Source organism: Lutra lutra, chromosome 3 (assembly GCF_902655055.1).
Source record: "Lutra lutra chromosome 3, mLutLut1.2, whole genome shotgun sequence".
In the NCBI taxonomy this organism is placed as follows: domain Eukaryota; kingdom Metazoa; phylum Chordata; class Mammalia; order Carnivora; family Mustelidae; genus Lutra; species Lutra lutra.
In genome coordinates this window covers 139,245,406-139,271,220 of record NC_062280.1, presented here as the reverse complement: position 1 = coordinate 139,271,220, position 25,815 = coordinate 139,245,406, and the positions used below count along the sequence as shown (strand labels likewise).

Below are 25,815 nucleotides of genomic sequence, written 5' to 3'. Positions count from 1 at the left end.
ATATTTAAAAATGCAATTCATCCTGAAGCTTTTGAGTGCATCTTATAAATCATAATTTTATTTATAAATCTAGCAAATTTTTTTTAAGATTTTATTTACTTATTTGACAGACAGAGATCAAGTAGGCAGAGATGCAGGTAGAGAGAGAGAGAGAGAGGAGAAAGCAGGCTCCCTGTCAAGCAGAGAGCCCGATGCAGGGCTCGATCCCAGGACCCTGGGACCATAACCTGAGCCGAAGGCAGAGGCTTTAACCCACTGAGCCACCCAGGTGCCCCAAGTCTAGCAAATTTTAGCAATCATAGTTAAGGACCCCTTGAATAGTATTTGGTCTCATTTTATAAACCAAATTAAATTAAACACCTTTGACTATTTTTAATTCATTTATGAATGTGCATAATTTTAAGTCTTGAGTTGTCTGATGACAAATTGTCCCATGCATTTAAGTATTTCCTTATTTGTAAATATAGTAAATAAGTTTGTCAGTATAGGCTAGGCTATGATGTGATAACAAATGAAACTTGCATTCTTGATGACTTGAAACTATGAAAAACTATCAGCCAGACCTCACCAACAGAAGTCTTAATTAAAAATTCCAGACATAAGGGGCGCCTGGGTGGCTCAGTGGTTAAAGCCTCTGCCTTCGGCTCAGGTCATGATCCCAGGGTCCTGGGATCAAGCCTCACGTCGGGCTCTCTGCTCGGCAGGGAGCCTGCCTCTTCCTCCCCTCTCTCTCTGCCTGCCTCTCTGCCTACTTGTGCTCTGTCAAATAAATAAAAATCTTTAAAAAAAAAATTCCAGACATAAGAAGTTTCCAAATAGGATTTCTAACTTGGAGGAGGGCAGAATGTTTTTTAGGGCTTTAACAAGAGGAGAGCTGCTGAAATTCAGTCAGTTTCAGAAATCATTAAATCAAGGAGAGTTCTCAGAAGAGAGAAGAATTAGCAGCCATGGTTTAGGCAATTTGAATTTTATCAAAAGGGATAGAGAGAACAGTTGAGGGCTAGGTTATGTGCAAGAAAGGAGTAGGGAACAGTTATTGGAAACAAGGATATGTGAGAGTCACAGTGGACAATTCTCTATCCTGGTCTCTCACAACACAATATAGGTTTATTTCTCCTTCAAGTGGGGTTGGTGTAATTTGTATAGTCCTCCTCCATCTAGTACCAGCCAGGTCATGTGCTTCCAAGGTCACCCCCACAATGAAAGGAAGAGGGAGAGGACACGCCTAATTTGACAGCTTCTACACAGAAGTAAATACCAAATAGGTAGAGGGGTTTTTTTTATGTGAAATGATAAAATTTGATTCTTTAAAATATTTCTGCATTTCATTCTGCATCTTCCTAGGGTTTCTGACCACCTAGTGCCAGGAATTTGAAGGGTTACTTTCTGAGAATGTATCACAACTGGAAATTTTAGCCAGGGAGCAAACCGTAGGAATTCATGCTTGTAGCTGAAGCATTATAATTTTAAAACAGGCTTGTCATGTGCAAAGTCTACACAGTGCATATCCACGCAATGCTCCTGGAACAGGGCAGAACCTGGGTCATAACGTCTCCTGGATGCTACATCATTTACTTGAACTTAGCATTTCTTCAACTCTTAAGACGTCTTTTTCATCTAATTTGAATATGAACCTTTGAACCAAATGGAAATCTGCATCCTTTTCACAAGCTTTATAAGTATTAAAATATTAAATGTAGGAGAAAGAAGGTGTATTCATCTCCAAGGTGGAGGATATAGAGGGAAAATTCTCCCAAGGTGGTTTAAGAATGCCCACCACCCACAAAGCAAACAAACAACAAAAACACACTTTCACATTGTAGAGCTTAACCCCTCCCATCTCTTATTATGCTTTATAAAAGAAAAATGTGTCACTTGCTTCCCCATCATTACAAAAATTCCCCTACCCTTGGAAAGATCCCCATCCTAGAAAGGACATTGGATAGGGGATAGCAATAGATCAAAGGTGAAAAGGTAAAGTCCTTCCCACAAATGTATCTTGGACTGGTAAGGGCAGACAGATGTGCAGACCAACTATTACATATGTGATGGGAGCATGGGCTAGGGAACTCCAAGTCTTCCTAGGCCTATATGAAAGGACATAGTGCTAGGTGAGGAGAAGTAAGGTGGCATCTTCTTGGAAATTAACTGGGTAGAGTGGGAGAGAGAGCCACTGCAGACAGGGCAGTGATGTGGAAAGACATAGGTGTGTGAGAACAGGCAGTAGTTCAACACCGCTGTGAAATGGTCCTGGAGGGATGGGTAGAGGTCAAGTTATGAAGGATATCGTGTGTTGTAATAAGAAGTCTGGATTTAGTCCCAAAGGTGATTGGGAGGCACTAACAGATGTTAAATAGAGAAATAACATGATTAAAGTTTCATTTAAAGGAAATCAGACAGGGAAACAAATCAGAAAGCTGCTGTAGTTGTCCATGGAGATGGGGTGAGGGCCTGCATCAGAAATTATGCATGTACAGATGGAAGAGGAACATGAATAATGCTTTTAGAAGATGAATATCAAGAGAAAACAATTCTTTGGGTGAAGCAAGAACTTTCAGAGTCAGGAGTTATGGGAATACGCAAGTGCTCTAAACAGCAACATGGGAAATAGAACTATCAGAAAATTCTGTAATTCCCAGCAAACAGAATTCAGCCTCTCTAGTGAAATGCTCATCTGCCATATTTTCCTGCCTGCCCCGTTACCTTTGACCTGCCTTTCATCAATCCTAGCTCCCTGATCTGCCCTAAGGGCTCCCCAGTGACCAGGCCCACAGCCCATCTTCCTTCCAGAATCTGCTCAGACACTGGCTTGCTCTCTGACAAAGAGCCAATTCCATCATCCCTCTGGATCCCAGGTTCCACATCTATAAACTGCAAACCATAATGATCCTGCTTCCCAGGATTGCTATGAAAACACCTGATAAATATCTGTAAAGCACCATACAAATGTGAAGTATTATTGATAAAAGAAGAAAGTTATTAGGGAGGGATGCAGGAGGAGAGGCAGAAGGGTGCATGGAGATATTTCTGGAGCTGGTCAGTGTGCACAGTTATCAAGAAGAGTGATATACAGACATACTCACAGTCCTGCAGTGAGATTAAAGCACCACTGGAAAGCATATGGGCTTTGGACTTGGCCAGCATTGGGTTTGAATCCTAGCTTAAGCCCTCTGTAATTCTTTGGTCATGCACAAGTGACCTAAACTCTCTGAGCTCTCATTCCTTCATCTGTGATATAAAGACAGTAAGTCCTCCCTTGTGTTTGGTGTTTTGAGTTTTTGTTTTGCTTTGTTTTGTTTTAGAATTAAATGAATTAACACTTAGATGTTGGGTAGTATTTAGAAGGGGTTCAACAATGCGGGTTTCCTTCTTCCACTTTTAATCTCTTTCTTCATGAAAAGTAATAAATATAGTTCCAAGCAGAAGCTCAGTTTTTCTGAGAGCTGCTTTCAGAAAGGAAAATATGCTGGCCTGAATTTTAATCCTCTCCCTGCTATTGCCAGGAGTGGTTAGCTATCAACCAGCACATCTCCAGATGGCCCAACGGTAGAGATTATTCAGAAACATGTGAACGGCTGGTGAGAACACAGTGAGTCAAAAGAATAATGGGCTCGAGCAAGTCAAGCATCTTTAAGTGTAACTTTATATACACGTACATAAACCATAATCTCAGTAGTCTCTGGCACAGAGCTTGTCCATAAGCATTTATCCATTGTTCAGTAGACGATCTGGCAAATCTAACCTATGGGGAGGGGGACTTTGGTCATGTGTCCTGAGTGCTCAGGACATCAGACAGTCTTCTAAATGTGGATGGGGATATAATAATTTTTAGTGCCTTGACTAAGCATACTGAAAGATTATTTGGATTATTAAATGGATCATGCTGCAGCATTCTAGAATGAAGTATGTTTCCTGCTGATCATGAATTTTTCACTCAAAACTAAGAATCACTAAAAATAAGGGATGAATAGGAAATGAGAATTAGTTTTAATTCCTCTTCCTTGAATAGCACTGTGTTCTTCACATTCATGCTTCAACATGGAGGACTGGGTGCAGAGAGGAGAAGGAAAAAGAAAGGAGAGCTGGGAGACAAAGGGTGGGACTGGAGGAATTCACCTTCCTCACACGCCAGCCGCACACGAAGTCATCTTCTGGCAATGTTGGGGCACTGGAGGAGAGAGGAGGGAGACAAAGGAGAGAAAGAAGAAGGAAAAGGGAAGAACAAGACAGAAAAGAAGAAAAATCTGGGAGGAGGAAAAAAGAAATGTAGAAGACATTAGGAAGAACGCATGGCACTTGGATGCTAAACTCATAAGTGAAGTTTCAGAAGTTTAACAGACACCCCTAGTGTGTGTCAGACACTGTGCTGGGACCTGGGAATATGGAGCTGGGGACACATGGTTGCAGCTGTAAGGCACTTGCAGGAAAGAATCAAGGCTGGGAAAAACTCAAGTGAAGTTCAAGAAAACTTATAATTGCATGGAGTATTAGGAAGCACTGAGAAGAGGTCAAACGCTCTTGGTGGTGAATTCCCTTCCATCGAATGGGGTTTCTATTGACATTAACCTTTGGTCTTTTTCACAAGATTTCTTAAATGTCCTGTTCAGTAGACAGGCTGGAGGAAAAACTGATGTGTGTGACTTTGCATCTCAGCAAGTTCCATTTCCCCTATCCAAACAGATGTTGTTTGGCCAGAGCAGCACAGAAGAAAACATGACTACTGGATTTGGCATAAAATGGACCCATGAACCTATGCCAATTGAGTCATGTAATAGTAAGAGGACTATACCCTCGGATACTCTTTGAAGAAAGACAGTGTCACCTGACAGTCAGCTCACCTGTCACCTTCATCATCACACTCACTGCAGCTGTGTGGCTTCCTGTGGCTCCCAGTAAGCTAGTGCTAGGCTCGCAGAGGGCCTCCAACACAAAATTCTCAAGATGGGCCCCACCCAGCTGCTCCAAGAGCTCAGCCTCAAGTCTCGAAGAATGAGAGTAAAAGGTTTCTGTCCTCCATCTCCTTCTCCCACCTCACCTACCAAACTTGGGCAATCTCTCTCTTTCCCTTCTCCCTCATTTCTCTTCCCTTTCCCCCAGCTCAGAGCCTTGTCTTCATGCTGGTGACAGATACAGAGGTTCCCGCGTTCTTCAGGCCTCGGGCCCTGATTCTCTAACTCTTCATAAGAAATCCCTGGAAAGCTAATTAAAAACTCAGGCAGGCAGGTCCCACTGCTTATGATTCTAATTAAGTGAGTTTGGCGTATGGCCTGAGAATCAACATGTTTAACACTCTCCCCATCCGCCCAGGTGATGGGGACACAGGTAGAGATGGTCAAAACACCAGGAACATTGGAAACTGGGATGGTTTGCACTGTAGAGGAGAGAGCAGGTTGGAGATGTGACAGAAGCCCCTTGGCTTGTGTCCAGCCCACTGGACCCCTCTGCTACTCATCTCTCTGATGCCGATGGTCCCAGGACTCTATTCCTGGTTCCATTTGGCTTATTCTGTACTTTTTCCTGATTTCTCTCCTCCAGTCCCATGCCTGCAGGCATCTATAGATTGAAGACTGGAATACCTATTTCTAGCCCAGATCTCCCTTCAAAGCTTCAGACATATTTTCACCCAGTTGTCCCATGAGTACCCCAGGTTTAATGTGCTCAAAACTTAATTCTTGGTTTTTGATTCTGGGTAAGATGAATGTTGCTTTGCAACCTCGGGTGTTTCTTGGTGAACTTTGAAACTGTTCCCCTTACACAAAGGGCAAGGAGAAACTGAAGAAACATTCTAGCTTGTTAAATAAGCAAGGAAACTTATATACGAGGCTTATGTTGGGCAGCTGCAAGACTGGTAGAACACTGCACCTACCAGCCAGAATCTTTAAAGTTTATACAGAGATCTTAACAGGGCTCAGTCCTATATATGTCCAGATGGTCTCGACACACTTTGCTCTCTCAAGGCTGCGTCCTTGAAGTGGTTCCTAGTGCCATTTAAAGTCAACCAGCAGTCACGTTGTCTTCTTGATGACCTCCTCCAGCAATGGGTCAGCATGCTCCATCTACACTGTCTTTCTCACTTGAATGCAGCTCCAAACGCTGGGCCAGCTATTTGAGGACTCTGAACAGCAAGTAGCAGGTGGATTGGGGAAGGAGATCAGAATTCACTGAACTGCTGGTGAGTTTCCCTTCCATCCTTCTGTGTCCCCCAACCTAGATGCAAGATAGCCTGAAACCTAGAGGCAGGAACCAGGATGCACAGAGTTCCAAGGACACCCTTTACCCTGGCTCGAAGAGTGGGAAAAATAGTTCCTGAGAGAAAAATCACCCATGGTTTTTCTTCATGCTGTTCTAACACTCAGTCCCAAGCCATCCTTCCAAATGGTGACAGTGAGATTGGCAGCGGCCATTTCCACAGGGCCAAATGCTTTCTGCCATTCTGTGAGCTGCTTCAGGTTTCCCAATGGTGTGTTTTGGAGGACAAGAGTTAATTATGACAAAATCCTCTATGTCCTTTATATGTACGCAAATATTTATCATTTTTAATGTTCTTCATTTCTTCCTGTAGATCTGAATTTCCATCTGGTACTATTTTTCTTTAGCCTGAAGAACATCTTTGAGAATTTCTTATAGTGTGGGGTCTGCTGGCAACAAACTCTTTCAGCTTTTGTTTATCTAAAAATGTCTTTATTTCACTTGCACTTAAGAAAAATATTTTTGCTATGTATAGAATGTCAAGTTGGCAATGTTTTTCTTTCATAGTTTTAAAAAGATATAGTTCTATTTCTTCTAGCCCCATTTTTTTCTTATAGGAAGTTAGGCATCATAAATATAATTATTCTCTCTTATGTAATGTAACTTCTTTATTTGGATGCTTTTAAGATTTTTTCTTCTTTCGGTTTTCAGCAGTTTGACTATGATGTACTTAGGCATGGTTTTATTCGCACTTACCTGTTTGGGGTTTGCTGGGACCCACAGATGTCTGGGTTGCTGTTTTGAGTCAAATTTTTAAAATTTTCAACCAGTATAGTTGCAGTTTTTTTCCTGTCCCATTCTCTCTCTCCTCTCCTTCTTAAATATGTGTTAGATTAACTGAGACAGTCCCACAGCTTAATGAAGATCTGCCCATTTAGAAAAGTCTCTCTCTGTCCTTCAGCTTAGATGATCTCTATTGGCCAGTCTTCTGGTCATTATTACTTTCTTTTGTTATGTTTAATATACTGTCAATCCTAGGAAATGAATTTTTTTTCAGGTACTGTGTTTTTCTGTTTTAGTATTTAACTTTGATTCCTTTTTCAATCTACATATCATTGCTGACAATTACCCCTCTCTTCACCCATTATAACCATGTGGTCTTGAAATTCAATAACATATTTACCATAATAATGCTAAAATTCTTGTCTGTTAATTTCAACATTTAGTTATTCTGTGGGTCTCCTTTTATGATGGACTTTTCTATTGACTCTGGGTCACATTTCCCTGTATCTTTGCATGACTAGTAAATTTTTATTTTATAGTAGGTGAAGTGGATGATACCTCATAGAGACTTTGGACTCATTTTCCTCTGAGAAGTGTTGACTTTCATCTTAGAAAGCAGTTAAATTGGGGCACCTTGGTGGCTCAATGGGTTAAAGCCTCTGCCTTCAGGTCATGATCTCAGGGTCCTAGGATTGAGCCCCACATCTGGCTCTCTGCTCAGCAGGGAGCCTGCTTCCTTTCCTCTCTCTTTGCCTGCCTCTCTGCCTACTTGTGATCTCTGTCTGTCAAATGAATAAATAAAATCTTTAAAAAAGAAAGAAAGAAAGAAAGCAGTTAAATTACTGGCAGTGACCTTAACTTATGAAGGCTTGGTTTTAGGTTTTGTTAGGGTGGTTCTATTTCAGTTTCACAACTTGCCCAGGGTGAATCATTAGTCTTGAGGCATAAGGCATAGCTGCTGGGGTTTAGTTTTAAAAGCTAGAGGCATTTTCCACATAGGTTTAACTCGAATTCCAAGCAGTATCTGTAACAGGGCACTCCGAAATCTCTACTCAGCTCTCAGCTTTCTCATTGTGTCTCCCTGGGCACCTCAGAGTCTCACCCCATTCATATGATCCAGGGATCACCCAATGATTTGAATGGAGCGTCTACACAGATTTTTGGCCCTATCCTACGTGGCTTCCTCCTTTCTGGAATTCTGTCCTTGCCCCTCAATAGTAGACTCCTCTAGCAGTCCCAAACTCCATCATCTGATTCCATAATCCTGTAAAACTGGGTTCTCTCCTTCCTGTCTAGCTGCCACACTTTGATGGGCCTGGGAGTCCCTTTAAAGCAAAACCATATAAATGTGTATCTCACTCTGTAAGGATCAAATCCTTACCAGTTCCTGCCAGCTTTTGTTCTCCCAGTTGTTTGTTTGCTTTTTTCCCCAGAGTGTGTAATTGTTATTGGCAGGATGGTGTCTAAATGTTCCACTCTGCCATTGCTCTCTCTTTCATACATTTCATCTGTTTTCTCTCTGTGTTATGGTCTGGATAATTTCATCACATATATCTTTCCATGCATTAAATTTCTCTCTGGCTTTGTTTCAGTGATTATTTAATCTGTCAATTGAGTTTTTAATTTTGATGACTGTGTTTTTCATTTATAGAAATTCTTTCTTTTTTACATCAGCCTCTTTTTTTCCCCAAAGGCCTTGTTCTTTCTTATGTTTTTAATTCCTTTTTTGTTCCTTGTCATTTCAATCATACTTATTTTATAACCTCTATCTGGGGGTTGTATTGTATTATCTACATATCATGGGGGATCAAATCAAGTTATTTATTTGGTCAGTTGACTTCTATTCATAGTGGGTTACAACATTACATACTTGAGTTTTTGAATCAAATTTGGCTTTGAATTTATGTTCAGCTGAGTTTTATCTGTGAAACAATCCTTGGTGAAGGGTATATCCCAGCGAAGAGGTTTTCCATTGAATTGCCAGATATCCCAGCGCTATTGCTGGCCTGGGTACACTTTTGAGCTAATATCTTAGCTTCAGGGTTCTTGCACCTCAACAAACTTTTTTCCAACCAGAGAGAAATTGACAATTTTCCTTGACATATCCTTATGCGATAGGTAGATTAACTTCTAGTTCTCCTTTTTCATAAGGGATTAGCCACTTAAGAATGCTGGTTCTGAAGAAGGTTTTGAGCCTCTTGTGGATCCAGGACTCAATTCCTTTTCCTAAGTGGTCATTAAATCCCATGCTTCTTCATCTCAGATCCATTAAGGTGGCTATTATAAACAAAACAGAAAATAGTAAGTGTTGCATGGACAGAAACTGGGACCCTCACACATTGCTGGTGGGAATTTGAAATAATGGAGCCACTGTGGAAAACAGTGTGGTAGCTCCTCAAAAAATTAAAGATAGAATTACCATTTAATCCTTCCTCTCCGAGAGAACACCAAATGGCGGATGACGCCGGTGCTGTAGGAGGGCCGAGGGCCCGGGGGCCCTGGAATGGAAGGCCGGGGCGGTTTCCGCGAAGGCTTCGGCCGCAGCATCCGGGGTCGGGACCAGGCGGTGGTTGGGGCCAGGGCCGAGGCCGCGGAGCTCGCGGGGGCAAGGCCGAGGACAAGGAGTGGATCCCCATCACCAAGCTGGGCCGTCTGGCCAAGGACATGAAGATCAAGTCCCTGGAGGAGATCTATCTCTTCTCTCTGCCCATCAAGGAGTCTGAGATCATCAACTTCTTCCTGGGAGCCTCTCTCAAGGATGAGGTCTTGAAGATCATGCCTGTGCAGAAGCAGACACGCGCCGGCCAGCGGACCTTGTTCAAGGCATTTGTCGCCATCGGAGATTACAATGGACACGTCGGTCTGGGTGTCAAGTGCTCCAAGGAGGTAGCCACTGCCATCTGCGGGGCCATCATTCTGGCCAAGCTTTCCATCATCCCTGTGCGGCGAGGCTACTGGGGGAACAAGATTGGCAAGCCCCACACTGTCCCATGCAAGGTGACTGGCCGCTGTGGCTCTGCGCTGTTGCGTCTCATCCCCGCCCCCAGAGGCACTGGCATTGTCTCAGCCCCTGTGCCCAAGAAACTGCTGGTGATGGCCGGTATCGACGACTGCTACACCTCGGCCAGGGGCTGCACTGACCCCCTGGGGAACTTTGCCAAGGCTACTTTTGATGCCATCTCCAAGACCTACAGCTATCTCACCCCTGACCTCTGGAAGGAGACTGTGTTCACCAAGTCTCCCTATTAGGAGTTCACGGACCATCTTGTGAAGACCCACACCAGAGTCTCTGTGCAGAGGACCCAGGCTCCAGCTGTAGCTACCACATAGTTTATACAAGAAAAATAAAGTGAACTAAAGCTTGTTAAAAAAAAAAAAAAAAGAATTACCATTTAATCAAATAATTCCGTATCTGGGTATATACCCAAAATAATTTGAAAACAGGGAGTTGAAGTGATATTTGTACACCTATATTCATTTACAGCAACAGTATTCATAAGACCCAAAAGGTAGAAACAATCCAGATGTCCACTGGTGGATGAATATATAAAGAAAATGTGACCTATAGCTACACATCTGTGTCTATACCTATATCTGTATCTATACAATTTTATTCCACCTTTAAAGGGAAATGAAATTCTGACACATGCTACAACATGGATGAACTTTGAAGACATTATGCTAAGTGAAAAAATTCAGTCAGTCACAACAGGAAAAACACTGCATGATTCCACTTACGTGAAGTAGCTCAAGTAGTCAAACTTAGAGAGATGGAAAGTAGAATGGTTATTGCCAGGGTCTGGGCAAGAGGAGGAAGGAATCATTGTTTAATGGGTACAAAGGTTCAGTTTGGGACCATGAAAAAGTCCTAGAGATGGACAACGATGATGGTTATATGTACTTAACACTACTGAATCACACACTAAAAGTGGTGACGATGGTAAATTTCACGTAATTTATATTTTACCACAATAACAAAAATTTTCTTAAAAATCAGGTCTCTTAGTTTCTAAGACTGGAAACTACTCCCAAATCCAGGGCAGGTACACTGTCAGCTCAAATACTTACTACTCTATTGATTTATCTTATTCTTTAAAGAGCTTAACTGTACATTTAAACATTTTTTAACATTTTATCTACAATTACTAGTTGTTTTGTTAAGGGAAAGTTTCTGTTATTTTTATGTTTGTTCATAAGTAGCCTAGTCAAGTGAGGGTTTTAAACAAAGGTTGCATATTGGTGACTTACAAATTTTATTTTGTTTCTTTCTTATCTGGACATTTCATACAAAATGCCAGATTTCCATCTTCTCTTGAAATTTTGGGATCATGGTCCATATTGGGTCACATCCTCAGTGGGCGATGGCAAGCTGAAGTAGTAGAGGCTTCCCCTCTGAGGTAGAATAGATGCTCCCAGGATTGCATAGTCACCACAGCCCCTGACGCACAAATAACTCCCCTGTTTTGCATTTCTGGCATCTAAAATGACTGAAGTTTGCAGCCACAGGGCTAAAACACTCAGATTTTTACATGTGGCCACCAAGTAAATACTTTCTTCTTTTAAAAACCCTTTTTTAAGTCAAATCCATAATCCATTCTTTTAGTACTCTCTCTTTGTTACCTAACAGAACTAAAAGTCTGATTGAAGATGTCCCCAAGAAGCAATGAGGTGTCACAAAGTTTTGGGCAAGGAGGGAGCTTTAGTCTTTGAAACCTCCATCATTCCATGGACCTGCCTTCACCCTTCTCACATTTTCCCTCTCATGTATTAGGCAATATTGTATTTGCTTTCATTAGAAGGGACACAATGAAGTATGTAGAACACCACACTGGTGGTCAGAACACCTGTGTCATACTGCCAGACCTGTTTTTTTTAATAGTGGGGACATTGTTTCCAGAAAGACCAAATGACAAGCCCAGTCTCTCAGGGTCCACCACCAACTTCATCATCTATGTGCTACCTCTGTCTTCCCTCCATCCTACAGGTTTGGGAAACTTGGTTGGTCATCTTCCATCAATCCAGTGACTATCTTTCAAGGGTACAATTGCATTTAGGGAATTTTAAAATCAGAAAAGGTAACCAGATTGCCAGTGTCCCTTGTAAAGAATAATTCTGGAAATTAAACAAGACAGAAAAAGAAAAAGAAAAAAAAACAGCGTTCATATCAGAAAAGGGCATAATTATCTCTGCCCTTAGTTGCCAGTTTTTTTAACTTTTAAGGCAAAAATCTCCCAGTTTTGTAAATGTTGTCAACTAATTCACTAAAACAAAACCCTGCATGGACAAAGTAAAACATTTCTATGGACCCAGTTTGGCTTATGAGCCACTAATTTAGAGAAGGAAATCCTAGATAATGGAAGAATCGCTTTATAATTTATGTGTTTAATAAGTTAGATGTATTAAACCTCAAAATGCTTCACTTCATGTTACATTCCCTAATGGTTTCAGACATAAATCTTCAGCGTCTCGGTCATCCCAATGGGAAATCAAGCCATTCACTTATTTGCGTTTCCTCATGAGGACCCAGCAGGATATGAGATAAAGAACAGATGCTTAGTCCAGCCAATGTTTTCATGAACTAGTAGATTTCATGTAGGAAGTACCTTGAGAGCTTCTGGTCCAGAGATGGCAAATAACATAGCACATATACAGCTCCCCTAGCCTCATGACAGACAGTTCCTGGCACAGTACCTGAAATTCCCACCCTTGGGGTTTATATTCCCCTGGATTCATGTTGGAGTCTTTCCAAGTTCTCTTTGAAAAATAGCATTTCCAAATGTGTATTCCTTGAACCACTAGTTTTATGGGATATTCTTAAGTATTCAGTAGTTTCTGTGGTTGGAACAATCAGGGTTTACTTGAACCTGGAGTCACTCTAGCCAGCTTAAATAGCAAAACAATTATTATGATGACTATTGTTATTATTATTCCCTGGGAAGCCATACTGGTATGTTCCTCAGCCAGAAACCACGCAGCTAAGGCCAACAACAGGCAGAAGACAATGCCCAACCATACTGTGGCAGTTTTCTAGCATAAACACCACTGCTCATCATAGCTCCTTCTGCTTGGCAACTAGTGCACTGGAGAGTGGACCCTGGGCACTTTAGCATGACCCACCCTCAGGAAAACCAGACATTTGCAGCTCTGCTCTCAAGAGATGTAATTTTCTTCTACTGTGCTGATTTCCTCTAGCAGGTATCCCCTGGGTACACAACTCATTGGTCCCATCTAGATTGTGTGCCTGCATGCGACCTCCCAGGGAGTCCTGGGAAATGTAATTTTCAGGAAATGGAGGCACACACACTGTAAGAGGCAGTGGACTGAGAGATGAGTGAGCCAACCCATAGTATCTTCCCACCTGATCAAATTAGTTTCAGCTAAGTACCCATCTTTGCTGAAGTCTTTTTCAGAGCTTTTTAAAATGCTAGTATGATTCTGACTCTCCAGAGAGGGTTTTATTTTTATAAGGTTATGTTACCATGAAACGCTCCTTTCTAAGCTTCCAGAGTTAGCATAATATGTAGAACACCCTTATGCCGACTATGAGTTTGTCTATTAATAGCAAGAAGTCCCTCCCTGCAAAGACCTGAGGCCTTGGTCAGTTTTGACAGACATCTAGCAGGACTAGGTGGTTAGGGTCTTCAAGAGGCTAGATGTGGGCATACAGCCACAGTGGGGATTCTGAACACCTCTGGGTCACCCAGGACGGTATGGCCTTGTTGTGTTTCCCGGAGGTTAAGGATGACTACGTTTGCATCATTCCCAGAAAGCGTTTCTTCATCCCGCACATTACTGCTCTGTGAGGATTAGTGAGTTGAGCCCACCAAATGTATTTCATCAAGGACCGTTTTTATTTAAATGGAACTCCCAGATGTGAAAGGTCATTCTCTTTTCTACTAATGACTCACTTGTTGAAAGCCAGCATTAGTGTTCAGATTACTGAAAAGAGCATTAACTAGTAATTTGCAATACATTATCATATAAGAATCTTATGATACATTATCATAAGAATGATTATGGCTAAGGATTCTCTCATAAAACAAGCTTTAGCATTTACTGCATTTCTGGAGAAATAAATGTGTTCTTTGCCTCTTTCAGGATGAGGTTATAGGCTTTATATGGGTTTGGGGTGGGGGTAGAACACCATCTTGATGCTTTGTGGTTGCTGAGGTGAAGTCAGCTTCGTCCAAAAAGTGGAATTAGCCTTGATCCCAAAAAGGATCATGCAGAAAGGAGATAAGCAACAAGACAGGGGGAATGAGACGGAATCTTGTGATCTCACGAAAATGGAATCTGTAAGCATGAAGACAGCAATGAGAATCTGTGGCCAGACAGGAAATCCTGAGCGAGTCAGTGAATGCATTGCCTTGTCTTCCTCTCCACTCTAGTCCTCCCACTTTCTTACTGATGGGTCTCTATTCCCCATCCAGAGTTAGCACCTGACTGGGCCATGAGGATGCCTAGACATTTGGTCAAATATTATTCTGAGTGTGTCTCTGTGGGTGTTTTTGGATGAGGCTAACATTTGAATCACTAGAGTGAGTAAACCAGATTGTTCTCCCCAGTATGGGAGGGCCTTACCCAATCCACTGAAGGCTTGAACAGAATTAAAAGGCTGAGGGAGAACTCTCTCTCTCTTTCATATGGTCAGTTCTGTTTCTCTGGAGAGCCCTGACTAATACAGCACCCAAAACTGGATTTCTTCAAATGATTTCCCAGGCTATCCATTTTCCATCTATCCTTGGGTTTGTCACTCAATTAATCATCCTTTGATTTCTGCATTAGTTTCTTTATCCAAATAATTGGAGAATTTCTGCCTACATTCTTTAATGCAAATTCCTTGGCTATATTTTTCAAATCAAATAAAAAAAATTTATAAAGCAGTGATCCTCATATTTTTCTGTCCCAGGACCACTATATACTCTTAATAATTATTAAGAATCCCCCAAATCTTTTATTTATATGTGTTATACCAATAAATATTTACCATGTTGTATATATACCACTTTAGAACTTAATTAGAAGAAAGAAATGTGTTTTCTTTTTTAAGATTTTATTCATTTATTTGAGAGAGAGAGAACATGAATAGTGGAGGGGGAGATGGGAGGGAGGGGGGGAAGCAGACTCCTCACTGAGCAGGGAACCCAACACTGGGCTTGATCCCAGGACCCCCAAGATCATGACCTCAGCTGAAGGCAGATATTAAACTGACTGAGCCACCCCAGGTGCCCCAAAAGAAATGTTTTAAAACACAAGAATTAAAAAGCACATTTGGGGGCGCCTGGGTGGCTCAGTGGGTTAAGCCGCTGCCTTCGGCTCAGGTCATGATCTCAGGGTCCTGGGATCGAGTCCCACATCAGGCTCTCTGCTCAGCAAGAAGCCTGCTTCCCTCTCTCTCTCTCTCTCTGCCTGCCTCTCCGTCTACTTGTGATCTCTCTCTGTCAAATAAATAAATAAAATCTTTAAAAAAAAAAAAACACATTTGGCTTGCCCCTGATAAATTCTGTCATGACATATCATTCAGTTTCTAGAAAACTGCAATGTACAGAAATGACAAAGTAAGAGTGCAAAGGAAATTATCATCTTAATATTAATATGAGTATATTTTTGTCCTCTTGACCTTCAGGAAGGTCTTGAGGACTCCCAGGATCCCTGAACACTTTTGAAAACCGTTTCTTTATGGTATCTGCAAATGACCTTCAGTTTACCTCTGTCATGTCTCTCACATCCATTATCTCCTCTGAACTGGCTTAATGTACTTCCTCGTTATCTCACTTGACCAATAGCATAGTGTTCTTGTCTTCTGACAGCAAAAGCCCTGGTTCCCAGATAGTGAGCTTTTTTTTTTAAAGATTTTATTTATTGGGGCACCTGGGTGGCTCAGTGGGTTAAAGCCTCTGAGCCTTCAGCTCAGGTCATGATCCCAGGGTACTGGGATCGAGCCCCGCATTGGGCTCTCTGCTCAGCAGGGAGCCTGCTTCCTCCTTTCTCTCTCTGCCTACTTGTGATCTCTGTCTGTCAAATAAATAAATAAATTTTTTTAAAAAGATTTTATTTATTTATTTGAGAGAGAGTGAGAGACCACAAGCAGGGGAGGAGCAGGAGGAGAAGGATAAACAGACTCCCCACTGAGCAGGAAGCCCAACGTGGGGTTCAATCCCACGACTCTGAAATCATGACCTGAGCCAAAGGCAGCCACTTAACTAGTTTAGCCACTCAGGCACCCTGACAGTGAGCTTCTTGAGGGGAAAGGATTTATTCTTTAATATACTCTTGGCATTTTGCTGAGGAGTCAAGAAATGTCTTTTGAGTGAAATGTGAAATCCCACCTATCATATACATTGTCTCGATGAAAAAAAAACTCTTTGCAAAGAACCTCTAATTAAGTCTTTCATCAGTTTAACATTTTTCTGTGTATTCCATTAGTTACCAAATGTAGGGGATACTGTTGGTTTCCTGGGCACACATTCCCTCCCCACCGAGGTCTCCTGGAGCCATGGGGTCCATTTCCCAGAACAGTTCTCCACCTTAAAGTTTCCATCTCTTATTTTCCTAAAAGTTTTCTTTAGCATCAAGGGTGTTTGTGCCACTAAAAGTTTAAACCCCAATTTGGGAAAAGTTGACACCTCTCAAAGCAACCCTTAGCCAATGTGGTTGGGTGGGATGGGGTGGGGTCACTGGATAAAAGTCTTATTCTTTTAGAGTTGACTCAGAGAGTCAACTCTACAGCACGCTCCTCAGTTTCTGTACCGGGACTGAGTTCTAGTTGCATCAGCAGTAAATCAGTCACTAATAAGCATTTCATTGGCTTCTCTTCCTTCCCTATCTCATCACCCCCCTTTTTCCTCCATGCTCCCTCTTATCACCTTCCAAATAAACTATCTGAACCCAAACAATAACACTGAACAAAATCCAAACTTCTTGCCTATCATTTAAAACTTCCTGTAACTTGATTCTAACCTACCTGACTAGGCCATGTCAGCCACTCTTTACACATACTCCATCCTCCGGGCCAAGTGGTTCCCAAACGGTCTCATTCCAAGTTGTATTCATTCTACACTTTCATTCATTAGTAATGGACTGAGATCACGGACTCCTTTAGACCAATAGAGCTTCTCTCCCTAGTGTGGGGAAGGGCCTAGACTCTCATAAAGGAGGCCTCTCAGAGGAGGGTGAATACCTTGTGGTCCTAAAAGCAAAAGAAAATGGAGTTTATCACTGATGGGTTGACAGCTGATGGTGTCCTTCCCAAACAGGTAGCACGAAGGTAAAAAAGAAAGAAAATAGGTGATTACCAAATTCGACACAAGATGATGGAGATGTCCTGGTGAGCTGAGGCAAGTCACTGACATTTACCACAGGGACAGACACTTTTTAGGTGCCCACAGACCCAGACCCATCCCTCTAGGCTCCTCCCAATGCTGGCCCATACCTTGCCCAAGTGAGCACGTGTGGAGGCATTGCCAGGCCCCCTAGGCCTCTGCTGTAGCTGTTCTTGCCCAAATAAGGATCACAAACCCACCACTCCTTGTTTTGCAGAAATTGCCATCCCCTGCTGGAGCCCCCTTACGAAGCCATAGCTTCAGCTCCATTTCAGAGACCCACTCTCATGTCATCCGGCACATGGATTTCTGCCCAGATTGGACACCGACTTTCCAAACATGCTCTGGAGCTCCCGTGGGCTCTGAGATATTAATCAAACACCCACTTGAAGTGCTTTGGAAGAACCTTTGCTTTTTAGTTTATTGATGTGCTCGTGTTGAATGAAGATACATTTCCAGTCCAGTCGTGAGTTCATTTCAAGACATATGAAAGAAGGATTTTTCCTAGCTGCTTGCTTTAGAATATTGTTCCCTAGAGACCAGGTGCTTTTCACATCTCCTTGGAGGCCTATAAGGAATGATGGAAAAATACAGCTAGGTATCTCACATGGAAATCAGACATACTGGAATTCCATTTGCATATCTGTCTTAAGTTAGCCTGGTTATTGATTCTCTTGAGGTCCTTACTTCACGCCTTTGCTCGCCTCTCATAGCTTGTTTCCATCTCAAAGGAAGAGGAGCAGTGGGAATTTTCAAGCACATTTTCTTCAAGAAAGACATATGTGCCCCAACTTAGTAATGGACATTTCCTTCCATAGAGCATGCTGCATTCCAGAGAAGTGTTTGAGGACATTTTCCTATGGGTGTAAATGGCAGCCAGTCCTGGAGACACTCACAGATAGATTAGATCACCATTGCCTTTGAGAGCCCGCACCTCCATCCCAGATCTGCCCCTTCTCCCTAGAGGTGACCTCAGATAAACCACTTGAATTGTCTAAGCCTCCTTTCTTTGATCTGCCATAGATATCAGTCTAACTGTTCAAAGTCCCTCCCTGGGTGCCTGCCATATAATCCCTTCCTTGTATCCATGTCAACAATTAAATGGTTTATAGAAGAAAGGGATTCAGATTCCTACCTGTCCTGTTGCTCTGGGGAAACCATTTCTCCCTAGAGCTATCAGTCACCAGCCTAAAAGTGGCAGTCTCCAGATGTGCACATTATCACCTCCTTAGTGGAGGACTGTCTGGGGTTCTTTGTTCTTCCCCACACTTAATATGATGTGCTTCTATTTGGGCCAGTTGCAGGAGGAGAAGCAACAGTCCCTCGGTTAGTATCATATACAACAGAAGAGCATGACCCTTTGGTCCCTCGCACACCATTTGGTTCACCCTAGCCAGAGTTTACCAGGGACTAATCTACCAGGTATCCTGTGTTGACATTCCTCTCACTGACTCAAGTGGGAGAGTTGGTTCATCCAGACACGACATCGAATCATTCAGAGGAAATTCAAACTCACTGGGTACTTTGGGTGGGAACAAGGGAGAAACAGAGACAGAGGCAAACACTCACCAGCATTTCAGTTACTTAACATCTTGAGGAATTCAGCTCAAGTCAGAAGATGTGACAGTTAAGAATATGAGCGGCTACTGTAATATTGCTTCCTTAAATTTTATTGATTATTTGTTGGTGAAGAGTTCTCCTGGAGTTTTGGTGTGTTAGAAGGTAGTCAATGCTGGAGTCAACATAACCCACTGGGGATGGGAAATTGGAATCTGGAAGTTAGAGTACTGCACAGTCATCACATCTCCATCTCCAGCCATAGAGAGGATCACCTATGGTAACTTGACCAAGAGGCTGCAAAGCTAAGTAACAAATTAGGCATCTTATCAATGTAAGGCAGGCTGAGTGGGAAATGCTCCTGAAGCATCACTGTTTTCCTATCTGGGCTACAGGTGAATTTCCTGACTTTGGGAGTTTCAGTTGTCATCCTTGAAATGGAGATAAGCATCTCAAAGTGTAATGGGGGGAATCTGTTTTCTCTGAGAGCAGAACATTTATCACCAGTACTTGCTGGAAGTTTTCAGGGGACAGTCTGCTGGTAGTTTAGGCATGACCACAGCTATCCCAAGCCCATTTATCCCATGTTTTCATAACCTAAAGGCAGAGACAACAAGGGACGGGTAGCTCAGTCATTAAGCATCTGCCTTCAGTTCAGGTCATCATCCCAGGGTCCTGGGATCAAGCCCCACATTGGGCTCCCTGCTCCGTGGGAAGTCTGCTTCTCCCTCTCTTACTCCCCATGCTTGTGTTCCCTCTCTCTGTGTGTCTCTGTCCATCAAATAAATAAAATCTTAAAAAGAAAAAAAGACAATAATAGAACATACTGACAGCTGAAACAGAAGGAAACCACCAATTGTAATTGCTTAGGAAGATTCTAGCATAAGGACCACCATTAAAATAAGAATTAGGCGAGGCCACTGAAGGCAGCTACTAGGTGATTTTGAAGGAGAGCATGGATGCTGGAGTTGGCAAAAGGGGATCTTTATATAACATCATTTTACATGTCCAGCTCTACAATATGAATTCCATGGGCTGAGGATTCTGGAAAATGCTTAGTTTATAGAATTTTATAGTTATAGAATTATAACTTAGTTATAATCTATAACTTAGTTATAGAATTTAGTTTATAGAATTTTCATAGACCCTCATCCCATAATCAAGGAGCCTGCTTTTTACCTCTTCTGGCTCCTCCCTCTACCAATGGCAATTATACTGCCCAAAAGCATAGATAGCCATAAGATGCCAATAGAAAGGACAAGGCAAATTATATAAATGCCTGGCTTGTTTAAGAGCCTAGACACTTGGACAGGAGCTTATTTTTAAGCTTGTGCTATACAACATTAATACAATACACAATTAGTTAATTGTAATATACAAAAATTTAATACAATAAAGTAGATTAACTCAAAACCTGCCACATAGTAGCATCTCTGTAAATACTTGCTTAATGAAATAAAGAACCCTTGGATTCAGTAGGAGGGGAAATCTGGGAAAAGTCAGGGATGGAGGAAAGTGTTCAATAAATACATGGGGAGTGAATAAGGAGACTTTCCTGTAACTAGGCTATCTGAATTTAAATCTCATTTCTAGTACTTGTATCTTATTGAAGTTCGGCAAATTCCATAACTTCTCTGTGCCTCAGCTTAGTCATCTGTAAAATGGGGATAATGATTTTCAAAATGTAATTTTCAAAAAATATAAAATCATTCATTTTTACATTCATTGCTAATGAAATAATAATAAGATGTTATGATTGGTTCAAAGAGCATCTGAGAAGCTAGGGTACTTATGGAGAATATAAGCAGAAATATTAGGATAAGGCAGTTGGATTAGATATGACCTGAGTAATGCCCAATATATCATAAATCAGTGAGGTTATGTTTTTCACTCACGATAAATTATTTGTAAATCTCCTGGATCGAAGTCTTCAAATGAACAAATGACTTCTCTACTTCTGGAAACTTTAATTGAGATTAAGTAATGAGGCAAACCAAGGACATTCCTGGAGAAAATCCTTGGACAGCCTTTTCCCTCTTACACTGAAGGGATGTGTTGTCCACCTTTTTGCCTTTATTCTAACTTCTGGATAATTTTTCTGACAGGACCTCCCTTATTGGGTTATTAGGATTAGAACTTATAGGGATTAAATGAGTTAATACACATGCAATCCTTAAAACAGTGCCTGGCACTTACTTAGTAAATGCTATTAAATTTATTCTGACTATGAGTTTGGCCCGGTAAGTCAGGTCCGCTTAATAATGCCCCAGAGGGGATTTAAAGCAAAACTCAGAAATGTTATTACTAGCTACATTGCCTTCACTTCCCTCAGGAGAGACTTCCCACTATTAAATCAGAGGAGAAATAAATAACATTATCTGTTGGAATTACCAATATTAAAAGTAGCATTTTGGGGTGGGAGTAAAACAGAGCATCAGGGGGTGTGGAGGGTGAGCAGGAAGGGAGCAAACGGAGAGAGAACCAGAAGGCCATGGCCCTTGCCCTCCATGTCCAATGGGCCTCGAAATCACTGCAAAAGTACTGAACCACATCCTCACCATCCACTCTGATGGCTCTTGCCCAGAGTATTAAGGGCAGTTTCTCGGCTGGCTCCCTCCTTCTGCTGGTTCTCTGACCTCTCCACACATCACCGGAAACTCTGCCTCCGACATGGATCCAATCCTGCCATTCCTCTGGCACGGGGAGCGGGTAATTCTCCACCACCTATCCTCAGCCGACCATTTCCATCCTCCCTCTCACCCAGCTTGCTCTGTGGCCTCACTCCCCATTCATGCTGAACTGCCTGCCACCCCTTCCTCTCCTAGTCCCCGTTGCCCCTTTCTCCTCCTCACAAAGTCATACTCACCCCGCACAGACTCACCTGAAAGCTTCTGCCTTGAAACCTTCCCTAAGCCCAGGGCAGAGGCAGTCCCCTCCTCTCTCAAGGCTCACGGCTCTGTTCACACCACCATCACGCTGTGTTCCGAGCACTCCCTTAGAGGATTTGAGAGCTTGCTCTGCCTCTACACTGTTTCTCTTCACCTAGGTGTTCCAGCCTGCGGCCCCAAATCACCAGCAGTAAATATTTGCTTACTGAGGCGTCTAGTCTTGCTCCAGCAATTTCCCTGGGGTACAGCCTGGCTGGATGCTTAGCAAACTTACTTTCTCATCTCGTGGGCTGTGTGGCTAGACCACATGGCTTAGCCTCCCCTTGGAATATGGGTGGAAATGTGTGCCCCAATTCCAGGCTGACCCACGATATCACCTGTGTACGCCTCACCCTCGTCCCTTCATGTCTCTGTGTGTGTTCCTGAAAATATTGAAAAATAATACCAAAGTAGTGAGAAGAAAGGGTGAGGGTAAGAACAGCCTCCCTAGCATTTACTAGAAAGAATCTCGTTGCAAAGTAAACTCTTCAAATATTGGGGTTCTATGACCAACGTGCTTTCTGCCTCTTCAACTCCAACCCAAACACTTAGAACACAGAACTGCCTCACTGTTCTCTCGTTTTCTGGAATGAAAAGCAGAACAGAACTATATCACTTTTCAAGGGGTCAGGAAGTGAAAATATTATAAGGGAAGGAAATACTTCCTGAGAGGAAAACATCAAGGACCTTAACCTGGGGTTTTCAGATGTGGAAACAGAACACATAAGAAAGTACTTCCTTCGGGGATGATGAAAAATGGTGGGTCCAGACTTCTCGTGAGACGGAAGACCTGCTCCTGGTGCAGGTGACATGAGGAAGGGCAGTCTGCTGTCTTGTCTGTCAGAGTCCTCACTGCAGGCCTCAGCACAGGAGAAAACACGAGGAAGCAAATGTGTCTGTCCCGCGGGCTGGGGGATACCCACCACCTAAGTGTCCTCCGCCACCAACTGTGCCTCCCTGTCAGCTGCAAACAGGGAGGGGGAGCCTGGCTTCTATCAAGCAGAGAGCAGCTACTAGGAAGTCTGCGGCAGAGTGAGGTTTATTTTCCCTTCACATGTCTGTAAATAAATGGTTTTAATTTGGGGAAACATACATCTGGAGTGTCGTTGTGTTGCCAAACAGACAGAGTCTTGTCACAATATGACAACTAATCCAGAAGGTTGTCTGTTTTCCGTGAAATGTTGCCTAGAGGGTACTTGGTGTCTCATAGCTCTGAGCGCTCAGGGGCTGCCCAGCCCGTGGGCACGTTCAGTTTTCGGGAAGAATTAACCAGGGAAGGACTCAGGGGATATTCGGGTCAGAGCATGGGCCTAGAGTTTCTGGAGTCCTGGTGCTGGTCCTAGAGCTGCTTTTACTTCTCAGTAACCCCACTTAACCTCCCTGTACTTCAGCTTCATCCCCAGGGAAATGAGACTCCGTGGAGTGCAAGTGCCCAGGATTAACACACCTCCTTCTTGAAGAAAATAGAATTTGACATACTGACAAATAACGGCTCTGCACAAAGCTTCCTTCAGAGACTCTCAAAAGCAGAAAACCCTGTGGTGTATCTAAAATAGATGTTGATTCATCTTTTTTTTTAAGATTTTATTTATTTGACAGAGAGAGAGAGAGAGAGACACAGGGAGAGAGGGAACACAAGCAGGGGGAGTGGGAGAAGGAGAAGCAGGCTTCCCGCTGAGCAGGGAGCACGATGCGGGGCTCGATCCCAGGACCCCAGGGATCCTGACCTCAGCTTAAGACTAAGCCAACCTGGTGTCCCAATTCATTTTTAAAACACACATTTCATTCACATTTTCAAGAACACCATTGTTTCCTACAGAAAAGTACTTTCTGAGTTATATGCCCTGTTAGGGCTTCATCGATGCCTGGTGACTAGATTAGAAGGCACTTAAAAATAAACAAAACAAAAGAAATGTTAGCTCGATATCAAAATAATGTTAACATTACTAGTGTGAGATCATAGAATGTTAGCCCTAGAAAAGACCTTGAAAATCATTTTGTTCTAACTGTTCATTGTTGCAGCCAAGAAAACGAAAACCTGGTGAGATGAGTCACTGGCCATTTCTCATATTTCAAAATACGTTGCCTGTATAAAATTCTCCATCATGTTAGTTAAAGTGCTGGTCAGGTACATTACACTTTCACTATCTCTGTTTCCCAAAATTATCTATTCCCACAACCATTGTGTGTCCACTACCATTAATATCTCTTCCTTTGGCTGGGGGGAAAAATCAACAAGATCTGAAGGGAGGAAGGATTTGGAGTTGCAGAGAGAGAAGTTTGTTTTTCTTTCTTCATATTCTTTTTTTACAGCTTCCACGGCACAGTGTGGACATTGAGAGTCCCTCGCCAGCCCAGGGATTGCGTGTGAACCCAAAGAACGCTCCACGTTTAAGGAGACCCCTGCTGCTTTTTCTTGTTATCTCTGAGGTATTTGCCATGAAGTCTGATGTCATTCTTGTTCAGAGTCAGCTCTGAGAAATTTTTGGCCTCGTAGACACTAGTGGAAAGGAAACACGTTTGGGGAACATCAGGAATGGCAGGGAGTGTGGAAAATTGGGGTGGCTGGCGTGGGGGAGGCAGGCTTGCAGGCTAGAGGAGCTAGAGGACTCTGTCCCCAGTTATTCAGCCAAGAAGGCAGATACTACCACCACCCCATGGTACAGATGAGGCAATAGCGGCCCAAGCAGCTCCCCATAGAGATTTGTTATGGATGCTAACTATAGGTTTTGCTGCATTCTGAAAAGAACAACCAGGACTGAGCTTTTGTGTTTACTAGAAAAAAGTGTTCACTTCTCAAGTTAATAAAAAAATTGTTTAGTATATTACTGGCCAACCTAAATAAACTTACTCGCATTGTGCAGAAGCATGAGAGGTGGTGGAGGGGGCTATCCCCTCCTCCATCTGATTAGTAGCTCCGGACAGTGGCCTGTGAGTGGGAAAGGAGTAGGGGAAGGGAGGGGAGGGGAGTAAGGACACAAAGGAACAGTCAAGGGGAGCTCTGGCTCTAGGGTATCAGCAGTCAAATTCACTTTAAATGTGCCCAACCTCTAGTTCCTTGAGTTTCTCTCTCTCTCTCTCTCTGGTTGTTTTTGGTTTTGTTTTGTTTTGTTTTGTTTTGTTTGAGAGAGAATGGAGGAGAGAACGCACACACAAGAGTTGAGGGGAGAGAGGATGGGCAGAGGGGATGGGAGAGGGAGAGAGAGAATCTTTTTTTTTTTTTTAAGATTTTATTAATTTATTTATTTGTCAGAAAGAGAGAGAAAGCACACAAGCTGGCAGAGAGGCAGGCAGAGGAGGAGAGAGAGGCAGGCTCCCTGCCGAGCAAGGAGCCCGATGCGGGACTAGATCCTAGGACCCTGGGATCATGACCTGAGCCGAAGGCAGCAGCTTAACCCACTGAGCCACCTGAGAGAGAGAATCTTAAGTAAGCTCCACCCTCAGTGCGGAGCCCAATGTGGGTCTCAGTCTTACCTGAGATCATGACCTGAGCCAAGATCAAGAGTCAGACTACCAACCAGGGGAGCCATCAGGAGGCCCCTTGAGTCACTCTCTTTATTAAACTAACATGAGTCCCATTAGGATTCAGGAGAATTTCTGCTGCACAGACACGTCCTGGGCTGGGCCAGGCTTCTCCCTGAGCCATCTGCCGAGACAGGCGAGGCTGTGCACACACATGGAGCACCTACACTCTTTCCCACTCACACACCCAGCACCTGCCCTGTGCTCCCCACCCCACCCCAGCCTCCCATAGGAGGTGACCTTGTAGGCTTCAGGGAACACGGACAGTGAGATTCAGTCCTCCAGAAGAAGAAACCCCAGGGCCACCTGGGGAGTGGTTGGGACCAGCTAGAGTGGGGGGCACATGTGTGTACCAGTGAGAGTCTAGACGCACTCAGCTACTCCAGGCACACCAGAATCCCCCCTGAAGTCCCCGGGGGCCAGCTGCAGAGTCAAGCTTTGTGGACCCTAAAACCTAGACAATTGGGGCACTCACTGAGAAAAAAATTACAAACTTACGAATAACAATTTGTTTG

At 43.0% G+C, this 25,815-nt stretch overlaps 1 pseudogene; it reads left to right on the top strand.

Moving 5' to 3' along the window:
* The first annotated feature begins 9,423 nt into the window (after positions 1-9,423).
* On the top strand, positions 9,424-10,330 carry LOC125096394 (40S ribosomal protein S2-like; annotated as a pseudogene).
* The last annotated feature ends 15,485 nt before the right edge of the window (positions 10,331-25,815 follow it).